Here is a 13,783-nt window from a genome sequence, read left to right as displayed (position 1 = left end):
TGTACGGTTTGCTTTCGTTTCGTGGTATTACGTGGTGGCTGGACGCGTCGATGGAACAGTGAAACTGTTGCCAACTTCAAGTGGAATTTTCATGGACGGATCATGGACGCATTTTCCGATAGTGCGCAGTCGCGACTGTCGTTACGCTGCCATCACGGAACCTCGTATGCAAGTCGAAGTGAGCGGCCAAGGCACACGATCATAGCTAGAGCTGGATTGGCCAGTGTACGTTGCACTATTTAGAACGTTGCACCAATCGTGGTATGCAGTTTCTAGACACTGGTCTCTGTCGCCTGGCGCTCGGCGACAGTCGCGATTCGCGAGTGTGGCACGCGACCACGGAACAGAGGCACCGAGAAACGTCATTCCGGAGGCCAAAAGACAATTTTTCAAATTTTATTTATTCATGAGACCAACCCTTCAACACAGAGAATAACAGACATTAGCATCCAAAATTTATTTATTCTCAAGGGAAAAATTCTATAAAAAAAAAAGATAATCAGGTTTACAATTTATGATTAAATTATGAGTATTTCTATTTTATACACTATACATATTGTTTATATGTAAACTGTTTTCCACCTTGATTGTAAAAATATTACTATATTTTCTCTTGTACAGTAGAAGACAATTTTTCAAATTTTATTTATTTACGGGACGAACAGAGAATAACAGACATTAGCATCCAAAATTTATTTATTCTCGAGGGAAAAATTCTATAAAATACAAAGATAATCAGGTTTACGATTTATGATTAAATTATGAGTATTTCTATATTATACACTATAGGTATTGTTTATATACAGGGTGTTCGGCCACCCCTGGGAAAAATTTGAATGAGGGATTCTAGATAATTTTCGGTTGCGGGGGTCAATTATAATCATTTTTTGTGAACACACATACCCTCCAAATCTTACCCACTTTCTAGAAAAAAATTCGAGGTGTGAAATTTTTCGTCGGAAAAAAAAATTTCAAATCGTTTTGGCAAAATTATTTTCGGTTGCGGGATTCAATTACAATCATTTTCTGTGAATAGACATACCCCCGAAATCTTGCGCATTTTCGAGAAAAAAATTCAGTACGGGCGGAACTTTAAACGTCAATAACTTTTTAACGAAGCCTCCATCAACAAATTGGTATTCTTGATTTTCGTCTTATTTTGGCCTCTAGAACCTCCCATTAAAATTTTTCTCAGGGGTGGCCGAACACCCTATTGTATAGGCACTGTTTTCTACCTTGATTGTAAAAATATCAGTATATTTTCTCTTGTACAATAGTCCTGATCGAATTTTGCAAATAAAACTTGTTTAAAGTGTCGAGTTTTATAACATATTTGAAAATCATCGAGTATCATCGAGGTATCCCCTATTCCGAATAATTACTTCAACGAGTTGCTGCATTGCGTAATGTCGTATATTTTTGTTCGATTACGCAGATATTTTGTTACGCAAGTTCCGATTGTAATCCCGAAATTTCAATGAAGTCGAAACGATTGTTGTTTTAGCAGGTTTAAGTCTACATCTCTCATAATGTTGGAAAATAGAGTTACGATTAAACATTAAACGAGTTACTTGTTTAGACCCATCACTAGTATCGTTGGCTGCACGGTTCGTCGACAGCTTTAGAATTGCAATCTACTCGTCTCCACCTGAATAAAATAAAGGACAAGGGAACGAAGGGGTCAACGAACAGAAACATGGACGCATAAATTTTACATGTTTATTATTTATAGTGTACTCAGAAATGTCGGGCCTCAACCAGTGGGCCTCCTCTTTTTTTTTTTTCTTTTGACATATTTGATCAGTAAACATCACAATGTTAATTTTCCTCTAGTCCGTACAGTTTTTTTTTTTTTTATTTCTTCTCTCTATTAAAAGTGACGCGCAAGCTGCTCGTATTGTTTCGTGAACCGTGACATCGAGACCTACGCGTTTTGATTTGAACGCCACGCGTGGACGCGTGTCCCATTTATTTTTTTTATTTTTCGTTTCTTTATTTTCTTTTTTTTTGTATGACGTTGATTTCGCGTAGAACCGGCCAACGGAGTCGAATCGAGGAAACATTCGTCCTCATCGTTTTATTTCCCCCTCTCTTCTATCGAAACGGACATTCTTTGCGATTCGACGAAAGAATAAACGCCGAGAAAAGAAAATTAATTTCACTGATCCGTCACGAGCAGATTGTGCCTCGCGAAAAATAGTAATTATCCAGCTTCACGGTTCTTGGTTTCTCCACCCATAACTCAACATGCCAGCATATTCGTATAACAAAACATCGAATATAACAACTGCATAGAAAAAACAAAACGAAAAGAAACGATCTATCTTAGTCGCCAACTGTTCGAGTTGATGAATTTTCGGTCTGCGCGTTCGATGGCCAATAATATTCATATATATATCCTATATACGTATCCGAGTGTGAAATGTGGTTCGTCAGAACGCAACTTAGTATTAGTAACCTCGCATATTACAAAAGTTGTCGTCGAATTTGAACTCGGTTATCTTTGACAATTAGAAAAAACGCATCGTTATTAGTATTCTCTCTCTTTTTCTCTCACTCTATTTCTTCATCCCTCTTCCGTTTCAATTTTACTCTTATTTCCATATCGGGCCGACATTCGAGGAGCTTCTAAAAGTGACGGGCATAAAAATAGGACAGAAAGGATCAGGGGAGCAACCAGGGTAGGAGCAAGAGGGCAGGGAATCGGGAAAGGGGACTGACTTTCCTTTTCTCATTTTATTCGTATTATAGTAACCAACCACCCCCACTGTACACGCTTCTGCTCGACTCTTCGTCCTTTTTCGTGGACATTGAAAAATTAGGATACGCACGCGTCGCGCGTCCAAGATCGAAACGCGAAAGGAAGGCTGTGAGTGGCCACGTGTAGGGAAACGCGGACGTCGATCGTCCTTCATCGTCGATCTATCATTTCGTTGCGCTCTTCGACCGTCCCGTTTCGATCTTCGACTCGACGAATTGAAAAATTCACCGCCGCTCGGTCGTCGAACGGGAAGATTCACTTCCCCTGTTCCCTCTTCTCTCTCTTGTTAAACGTTTCCCTCGCGTTTCGCGTCCAGCTATCGCATTTGGGATCCGTGGAAACTCGAATAGCGAGTATCGAGGCGGACGAATCGAACGTTCACGATCGATTGGTCGAACGGTGGTTCGCTCGACGACCGATCGCGGCGGCCGCACGCTAAGAAAATCGGCGCGGAAGCGGACGGTGGCGCGCGGGTACGTCCTTTTTGTTCACGAAATTCTCGTTAGAATTAGGAATCGAGGGGGACTCAATATTCGAAAAAACCTTGGTAAAAATATGTGCTTGCGACCCCGCGCCACTCGGCTCACCGACGCTTCTGGCCCACCTTAATTAATTCTCTTAAACCTCCGAAAACACTTCGTCCAGCCTTGGCGCTATACGAAATGATCGTTACAGTATCCATATTATATATATATATATTTATATATATATATATAATATATATATAATACATATATTATATTCTACATTACATTACTATGTTCGAAAAATAATATTACAATATATAGTGTGTGTTGTTATGTGTATTATCATTTTTTTATTTCATTTTTTTTTTGTTTGTTATTATTCTTATTCCTCCTCTCTTCCGCGATAGCGTACGCCTCTTACCTATCGCTTTCACTTTTTTTTATTCTCTCTCTTTCTCTCTTTCTCTCTTTCTCTCTCTCTCTTTCTTTCTCTCGCTCTCTCTCGCTCTCTCTCTCTCGCTCGCTCGCTCTTTCTCGTTTTTTTTTTTTGTTTCGCATTGTGTATCTTTTTTGTCCCCTATTTTTACGCGCGGTAGTACCTAAAATTTACAATTAGTTTATAATCGACGACCCGATGCTACTGAGAGCGCTGGTAAACCTACGGATGAGAAGACTTACACGGTACGAAGCGACGGGCTCGAAGTCTGCGTTCCCCGGTTCCCTCGAACGATTGTATAAAATTACTCTATCTCGCGGGTAGTAAGTCTCGATAGAAACGGCGCCCACTGTCGGTTACAAAATTCGTCTCGCCGCGACAACGAATCTCACGTTCTCCACCACGGAATGCCCTATAAGATTTATATTCAGCGTGAAACGTGGTGCTTCTCTCAGTAGTACGCGGCGTCACGTTTTTACCAAATCCATTTGGTGTGTTTTGTGTGAATGTAAAACCGCTAGGCGCTCCTCGTCTCATTCTCATCGTTTAATTTGAATAACAACCATTTTTCATCTTTTAAATTTGTTTTACTAAATATATCACAAACTGCCGGTGGCTAGTGGAGTCCTCGAGTTCACGTCGAACGTCGTTCGACGCGCGTCGATGTTTATCACGTCTTTACGTCGTACGAATTTACGCGTCGAATGAAACGTTTGGCGTGAACCGGTCGGGCTACCACCGGAAAAATATAACGTTAAGGAGGTTACATGTTAATAGTTACATCACTGTCGGAAGACGCAAGGTTCCGGAGGGTTTTCGGGTGTACAGTCTTGCTTGAGAAGCGCTCACCGGGAACCCTTCGGTCTCGTCCTCAACGTACGGTTAGTTTAAGTTTTGTCGAACTAGTAATTTTCCGTTTATTATGCTGCCACAGAACATTCACTTTAGTCGTAAAACTGTAAATACCTTTATAAATCCATGATCTTAAAGTATTACGTAATTTTTTCTTTTACTTTTTTCTTTAGTTTGTTTGTTTTCGTTTTTTTGTTTCCTTTTTTTCTCATTTTTTTTCTTTCGCGTCGTTTAATGAATCTCGCGGATGCCCAATAGGTCGGTGTCGAATTTTTACGCGTTCTTTCTGTCGATTGTTTCCGTCTTGCTCTTTCCTAGTTTCATTTTTTTTTTATCGTTCAATAATTTTTCTCATTAGTAAACTTGTAGTCAAGGGGGGCGACCGTGTTATTAAATCGGAAGGACATGACAGGGGCGAAGTTAGGACAGAGGAGATCAAGCCATCTTTAAACTACACAACGACGTAAGGTGATTACACCGAATTGTTTCTTCACGAGGCTACAGGCATCGGTCGCTAAATACCGCGGAAAAAAGACTACTCTAACATTTAGTGGACAATAGTATTTTAATAGGCTTTTAGATCGTACCGTATATTCATATTTTTTAGACGAAAGTGTGTCACTTTGTTAAATCATCGTTAAAATTTTGCACCGTTGAATCTTTGAGAAAAAGGAAATTCGAACGGTTTCACAACGCGTTGGCTACCATTCGTCGCGATCTATTGCTTTCGGTAACGATTCTATAATTATTTATTAGGCATTGTATGGAAAAAGGCACGTGACTTAGATATATGTTACATATAAATTCCAAGAAGATATAGAATAATTTGGCCTATGTGATTCCATTCTATCTGTGTAATTCCACAATTCAAATTCTGCATATTATTTAGAAAATGTATCTGAAAGAACTCATGTCGTGTATATAATATAAAAACTTGAACGCGTCTCTCTCGAAATTAAATTGTTTATTATCGTATCACTTTTCATTAATTAATGAATGAAAATGAATAGCACTTTTTCTCTATCCAATGCCTGAAATTTCAAATTTCCCATCTCCTACAAAATGAACGCTTTAAAACTTAATATCCTTAGTTTTAATAGACTTAATTCCGATATTTCAACGTAGTGACATTTATAGAAAATTAATATTCAATATTCTTACGATTTCCTCGTATCTGTCAGAATATAAATTCCCATCAAGCTGTTTGGACTTATTCAATAAGTTTGGCAGACATTTTGACAGAGGAACGCCCGATTTACCAAGACTATAGTCTGTTTAAAATAAAATTAAACAAATAAATTGTCACGTGCCAGACTATTCGCGAATATAGAATTCTCAAAATTAATCTATCGTATCTGAATCCGATCGTTCTAGTAGCCAACGCGTCGGAGAAACTTATACCCATAAATCGAAATTCGGACTCTCGTTTCGTAGGATCGAAACAAAAAAATTTCCCTAAAAACGAAAGATCGGAAAAGTCGTCCAAAATGCGTCGAAATAAAATTCAAAGAACGCGTCGAACGCAGCAGTAAGAAGCGGAGCGCGAACAGAAAAATGTAGAGCTTCGAAATGAACGGTTCGATAAAAGTGGCACGTCGTTAACATCCTAAGCGGGTTTCGACTACATCTCTAAGAGTATAAACACGTGGAGATAAATATACGTATAGTAATAACATTCTATTCTTAGCGTAGCTCAGGCGTGCGCGTTTGTGTACGTATGAATGACCAAGAGCACGTAGTTTTAATTTGTGTGCGATATATATGTACGTGTCTGTATAGGTGTATGTATGTATGTTTGTGTACGTGGATTACAGAGGGTCTATAAAAGCGTTTTCTCGCGAGAGGCGCGTCACAGCTCGCGTATCAACGGGTGTGGGGGGAAAAAACCACGAGCGCGTCGAGTTTTTCGGAAACGATGCCGCGGCGGATTAAGGATTAGGGGATTATAGGGGTTTTTAACTGTATCCGTCGTTACGTACGGGAAACGCTTCTACTTTCTAAATAGTGTTATAGAATTTCAAAAAACTCGCGTGTTTCGCGCGCGATCAACGATCGTTCACGCTGCTCGTTTTTCTAAGTCTCGCAGAGGACAGACAACAACAAGCTTGGTAGGTTTTGAACATTTAGCCGCGTCGATCGGACGAACGAGTGTATTCAATCGTAACGAAGATCCGGGTGAAGGGGTTTACGGGTGTGTCGGGAGCGTATAACGGGTGGGGTTTTTTTTTTATGAAGGAGCGGGGGCCGGGGCGGGCGTGGAGGGGGATCTCCTCCATGTTTGTTTGCTTTTTTTTTTCATCTCTTTCGCTCTACGAAATTCCTCAACGGACGTCTCCTCTGTCGTCTTTGTTTTCACTTTTCTTTTTTTTTCCTTTTCATCGATTTCATTGTTTGTTTAACAGGTATGCACGCGTCCGTGGCGTTGAGAGGCTCTCACCGGGTGAACGGAAATGGAATCGGTTCTATTTCTCTCTCTCTCGTCCTCGCGGCGATCGCGAGGATTTGAGCGAAAGCGACACTACTACTGTTTCTCTTCCCATTTCCGGTTAAATACTCTACGTCGTCTAAATCGTATTTATTTACTTTTTTTTTTTCTTTCTCTCTTGTTACCCTCGTTTGTTCGGTTAGTACGTTTCTGTAATAATAGTTTATATTTAAACACTAAGCGTTTGCTCTGGGCGCGAGATCGATCGTCTCGTTTTTAGTTTTCTCGTCGCGGTTCTCTTTTGAAAGGGACAAGAAGGAGAAGCCGAGGGGTTCGGGGGTAGGAGGCGAGAGGGGTGGCGGGGGTTACGAGGAAGAATAATCGGGAATGAAAACGGAAATCACGTGAACGAAGAAACTGGCAGACCTTGAACGACTGGCAGACAACTGTAATCGGGGGGAGGGGTCGTTCGTTGTAAAATGGAGGGCGTGTCTTCGGAAAGCGTTGTCAGACGGCGGACTCGCGTCTTCGTAAGGAGAAACGGCGGATTAAAAATTCACTATAGCTACGAGAAGCTTACTAGGCGTAAGGCTGGATACACTAACATGCACAATCAGTCGATTGGTAAAAGTTTTTCTCGTCTACTAACTGCTATCGTGTTTACATTCGCTACAATGTACTTCGCTATGTTTCGTAATCTAAACTCGAAAAATACTATTAGTCTTCGTTAGCTTAGTTCGAAAATGTTTATTATACGATGCCGCGGCGTCGGGGCTACCGACGACGGGGAACGTTTTTTAGTTATCTTTTTCTTTGCTCGACCTGGCGACAAGTCGTTCGGAACGTTTACCTAGACGATTTTCAATAAACGGGATTCGAAATAGAGATACGCGCATACGGGGGCCCTTCGTTCTTCTGTCGTTTTCGCGATCTCTTTCTTTCTTTATTCTGTCACTGTCGTGTTTTCCGTATGCCGTCCGAGAAAATCGTCCGTTTCTTTAGCCGGAAAAGTGTCTGTGTATACAATAGTATTCTGAGTAAAAGGAACTCTCTTGAAGAATCGCGCGTAGTGTTGAGGGAGTGTCGGCTCGAACAATATGTCTATATATAATTTTTCTTTTATATACGCATAATACATATCGTGTATCCGTGTGTGTATGCATGTATGTGTGTACGCACGGCACGTGCTTTTTTTCGTGTTAATCTACGTGTATCGTGTACATGTACGTATAACGAAAACTCCAATTATTTTTAGTCGTGCTCTGTGAAACGCGTTCAAACTCCTTCGCACGCATCTCGTGCACATCGATCCTTATCCAACCGAGGGAAACGCACCGAGCGAAACTCGCTACGCAGAGAAACGCGGCCATCGATATTCCGGTGTCACTTCCGGTCATATTTAATATTTCTATCGACTATTCGGATACGTCGAGCCTAGTGTTGTATGCGACCAAGGAGGCTTGCCCGACCTGTAGTTACAATATCACCGGTACGCGGTCCACTTACGAGTTATACTGTAGAATAAAAGTCAAAAATATATTATATGTATATATTCATATATATTCGTTCTGTTGTAACTACTATATTCTAGTGTATTGAGAAGCGTGTACGCTCGAGTTTCTTCGTTCACGACGCTATTTAGACACCTCTTTTACCCGGGTTACGTGTTGATCTAAAACTAAAGCCCGTCGGTACTCTCACCGTTCCTCACAGTGTAACGCGTTTAGCTTGAACAAAATTTTCCGCCCCCTCCCCCCTCGTCCCCCTCCTTGTTAGGTTCGTCGCAATTTTATTCGTCACGGACAAGCACGTCCCTGGCGTGGACGGTCTGTTTAATGTATCATTTCTTCGGTTTCGCGTTTTCCAGTTTACTCCGTAAGCTCCCCGTTTCGTCACCGACTCGTTCCCGCGGCCTCTTTCCACCCGCCATTTTGTTCCCCTCGATTCCTTTCGATTCGACGCTTACCAGGCGCGGGGTAATGGCGACGATGACAAATTCGCGTTCTATCGCGAGCCGTGGACGGGTTATCCGAACAAATCCGATCGGACGTTCGTGTCGGCAATTTCGGATGGGCTCGGTTCTAGTCGACGGTAGACAATCCGATTAAACGTACCAAAATATCCCAAACATCCGCTTTCGTTCGAACGATGGCCGCTCCCTCTCGCGCAGCGAGCGCGCCTCCGGAGTTTCGTTCACCTCGTTACCCTCTCTTCTACGACACTTTTCCCTCTCTTTCACGTTTTCCTGTCTCGTTTCGAGCGAACGTTTCGCTCTTCTCGTTCTCTCAGCAGAGTCAAAAATGCATGACGCACAAAAAGCTAGGTTAGGTACACGCGAGCATATATTGTCGGCCGCACGAACCACGGGACGCACGAGAACGTGGACAAGATCGGCTCGATAACGCTTTCGATCCACTCCATATCGATGGATCGTCGTGTTTGGGGAATCTTAACATTTTTACTACGCGAGAAACGTGGACGGAGGACTCTAATCGGTTGCTACGGCAATTCGGTTATTCTATGTGCGCACATCTAAATAGCAATAAACAGAATATATGCATTCAACCTGCCAAATACTTTGCGGTCGCGATAATATACGATAAATAGTATAATTAATTTGTATCTACAATTTCGTAGAAATGGTAAATTTGTAAATACGTGTACTCTGACGAGCTCGTAAGCGTCAACTTAATTCTGAACTCGTTAGGCATCGGTTTCAGTTACAGTCTATTAATTTTTAAAATATCCAGGCAAACGAATATGTAATTTCTATTGTTTGATCTCGAATAAAAATTTGCCCTCCACTTTGAGTCTTCGATTTCAGGTTGAACGAAAAGCGAGGTTTGACAATAGGAACCGGATGCTCGGCCATTCGAGATCCACGTTCATCGTGCGAACGAGGTTCGTTGGCCACGCGAAGCAGCATTTTTTCTCTCTTTTAAAGCGATAGCGTATATAAACCCGTCGTCGCCGAAGGCAGGTGTTCCAATCTGAATTTTTTCGATCGTGTCCCTGGGCACGACGACGCGGCGTCCAAGCGAGCGAACTCTTTGCTTGTTTACAAATAATTTTTACCGCTTTGTGATTGCTTGCTGCAGCAGCTAAAACCCTTGACTCAAGTTGGGGAAGCTCAAACTCCAGTGGATTCGTCGTATTATTTTTCATCGTGTTCTCGTTAATCTCTTTCGTTTCATGTATTATTTTTTTTTTTATTCTTTTCTTCCCCTCATGTATTTTCTTATCCCTATATGTATATGTATATATACACATATGTATTTTTTTGTTTTTTGACATATTTTAGAACGGCTTTCGTTTAATGTACGCGACAACGGAGCAAGTCTCTGCGTCTGTCTCCGTTTTCCTGTCATTGTTCTCTTTCTCTCCTTTCGTACCGGCGTAATTATTATTACTTAGTTACAATACTTGGTGTATTTACTAGAACGTTTGGTATTGAAGGGAAAGACGAGCTCTGCTTCCTACGCGATCCCGTTCGTTCGAAATTCTATGCACGACCGAACGCGATCCCTTGTCCTCGTCACTAAATCGGAAATTTATTCGTAAACGAGACGTTCTAAGAACCCCTTTATTATTATTCTCTTTTTTTCATTTTTCGTTTTCCTCTAATGGCTTCACCGATTCACGCGACAAACGGAAACAGAACGGCTTGCTAGAAGACTGGCAGCGATCGGGACGAATTCGAATATATCACACTCGCGCGTTTCCGGGTACGTATCGTATCGTGCGAAAGAAACGAAGTCGGATTCTAATCTGCAAACGAAAAAAACGTTCGAAAAAATATTCGCGATCGAAAACGTTTCGTCGTCATTTTGTTCGCCTCGGTGCTATGCTGAATCGTTTAAATGGACATTCGTTAATTATTGTACTTATTTTTATACATATACCATATATATAACGTGTGTACGTCTCGTTTTTTTTCATTTTCTTTTTAAACCTAACGCTATGTATATGTACATGCTAGATGCGAGCACGAGGAACTCGTCCGTATTTTTCCGTTTCCGTCTACTGTTACTTTTTTTCGGTTTTGTTCATTTTCGTAGCTATTATTCCCTGCGCGAAACGACGAAGAAGACTATACAAAAAACGTGTGTGCCGCGAGCGGATCCTTCAAACAGAAAACAGATTCGTGACTAGACACTCGAACGTCGAAGAGCGATCGAAAATTTTTGGTGGACAATAAAAAAAAAAGGTGAAAAAAAAAAGAAGAAAGGAGAAAAACGTTCTTCGCGCCACGTTCGCGAATCTCTACGACGATCCAAGACTCCCCCCTTCCCTCTTCCCCGATCCATGCTATCTCGAGCCGCGAGTCTCGCGGTAGTCTATAACCCTATGTACACGAATAATTTACAGTTATCGAACGTTTCGAATCTTTCCCCTCTAATACCAAGAAAAAGAAAAGACAACCGAGGAATAACGAGAACGGTGTACATTCCGTATTACTTATTATGTCCATTTCATATTTCATTTTGTATGCATCGTTGATATAAGTGTATCCTTTGATTCTTAAATGCTGTACAGGAACATTTACTTGCTTAATCGTTTAATCACTCGTTTAATATTTGTTTTTTGTATTTATTCAATATTTCAATATCCGTTTAGCCTATACTTAGTTTGTCGTTAGAGTACTTCGTTTATACCTATTTCGTTTAAATAATTAACGCTGTCGTCGGAGTTAATCGATGAAACAATCGGTGTTTTGTCAATTCAATCAATCAAACCGGAACAAACGACGCGGGACTGTCTCGTTGGCGTGCAGCGGCCCGATTCGGCGCGTACGAGATGCGAGAGAGCGCGCAAAGGACCCATGCCCCATCGCTAAAATGACTAGCACAACAACGGGTGTGTCTTCTCGTTTGCAATGCTCGAGCTGGCGAACGAAGAGACTCGCTCATATCGGCTTGGTCGGGAAAGTAGATGAAAGCCTTTCCTGGACGGTCGTGGTTCGTTTCATTTTGTTTTTCTCTTTCTTACTTTAAATCGCTATGCTTCGTCTAAACGTGTATATACCTCGGGGTCTGACGGAACACCGTCAAACTGAAAGCGGAGAGTCAAATGTCATCGTGCACCGCGCGAACCGAGGAGAATCCCTATCGGAACTCGCTTCGACGAAACTGTTTTTCTCTACGGTCAGTAAAAATACGACTTGCGGATTACGTATACACTATTACTGCTAAGTTCACGGCGTCGATTGCACTAACTACTTTCATCTTTTCTTTACGCTAATAAAAAAAAAAAAAAAGAAAATATATATATTATATACACGTATGTATCTATATGTATGTATGAAATTAAATACTAGGAATACATGGATACGGTATAGAGAGTAAAATGAACGCGTTAGGATCGAAAAATACAGACGAGACGAAGGAACTCGAGAAAATAGAAAAATATGAGAATGACGAAAGACTTCGATGGTGGGTCCTTCGCGCGACACCGAAACGTGATCGAATTGATTCTGTTGCGTCGCGATCCGATCGATAAATCGTTTTACGTGCTCACGAACACCCCCGGGGGACCAGCGAAACATATATATCGGCGCTATTAAACGCAAAAATTTGCGATCGGAATTAGTAAGAAATTAAAAAAAGCTTTCGATCGAAGAATTTATGACTTTTCTCCTCCGCGGTTCCTTCACGACGAGCTTTCCCTATTAATCTACGGGTTTTTTTTCTATCTTTTCCGGTTCGTATCGTTCCCTTCCTTCGTTCGCGCACCTTGCTTCTTCTCGATGATCCTATTACTTTAATTAAATATAATTTCTTATTATATGTATGTGTATATGTGCACACATATACGTACACGTATGTACACGGCATACGTGTGCATACGCGAACATATATTTGTCATATATATATATCTATCGCAGTGTTAATAATTAAATAGCATTTACTCGCCTAGAGTATGTAGATTTTCGGCGTTTCCTTTCGCGAATACAGTGGAAAAAAAACAATTGATCGAAAATCGAAGAATCGCCAGAAACCTTGTCGTAAGGCTTTGTTCCTCCCACGGAAGAACTTATTTATATATATATATATATAGACGTATATGTACATGCAGTGTACTCGTTACTACCTCTGTGAGGAAATTTAAGTAGACGCCAAAGAGAATAGAAAAATTAAAAATAACAAAATTGCAGGCGAACATGTTTTTAAATATAGTTCGAAGGTTTGATAAAATTCAACCGAGGAGAGCTTCGACGAAATTTGTGACAATTTCTAAAAAGTTGCATTCCGTCGAAACGTCAGACGGATTTTACCGAATCTAGTCGTTTATATTTATGAAACACAGGCACCATAATTTCTTTACTGTTCATTTTGCCAGCTGAGATCGTCCCTTAAATTTTCACTCGGAGGTAGTCGAATACTCTGAATATGTATGTATGCGTGTATCGTTTCGTCGTCTGATCCCCGATCGATCCTGGTTTCTCAACACTCTCGTCGTTCGTTTCCCCTCCTTCGATCGTTTCGATTGGCTCGCTCGATAAATCGGCGCCTCGTACGTTCATCGATCAGCCCGAACTTATGCAATACATATCGACGTAGAAACAAAATATAAGTGGAATTTCTTTAATATATACGAGTATAAAAACTTCGTTATTCGTTACGTTGTCGCCTGGACTTCCTTTTCAACTCGTTCAGATGGAATCTATTCTTCAACCCTTCCGGTACCAACGTCCGCGTGGAAGTTTGACAGCCTGTCGCGTCCAAACGTTTCCAAACCACAAGAAACGGCGAAAATCGACACCTTCTGCTTCTTTTAAATCGTCATCGACTCGTAAAATATTTCGTAAAGTGTTTTAAAAATTTAGCGCTCTCCAAAATGGC

Source organism: Colletes gigas, unplaced genomic scaffold, assembly GCF_013123115.1.
Source record: "Colletes gigas isolate AHSC1104 unplaced genomic scaffold, ASM1312311v1 Colletes_gigas_Sc00016, whole genome shotgun sequence".
NCBI classification, from domain to species: Eukaryota; Metazoa; Arthropoda; class Insecta; order Hymenoptera; family Colletidae; genus Colletes; species Colletes gigas.
Note: the sequence above shows the minus strand (reverse complement) of the source record.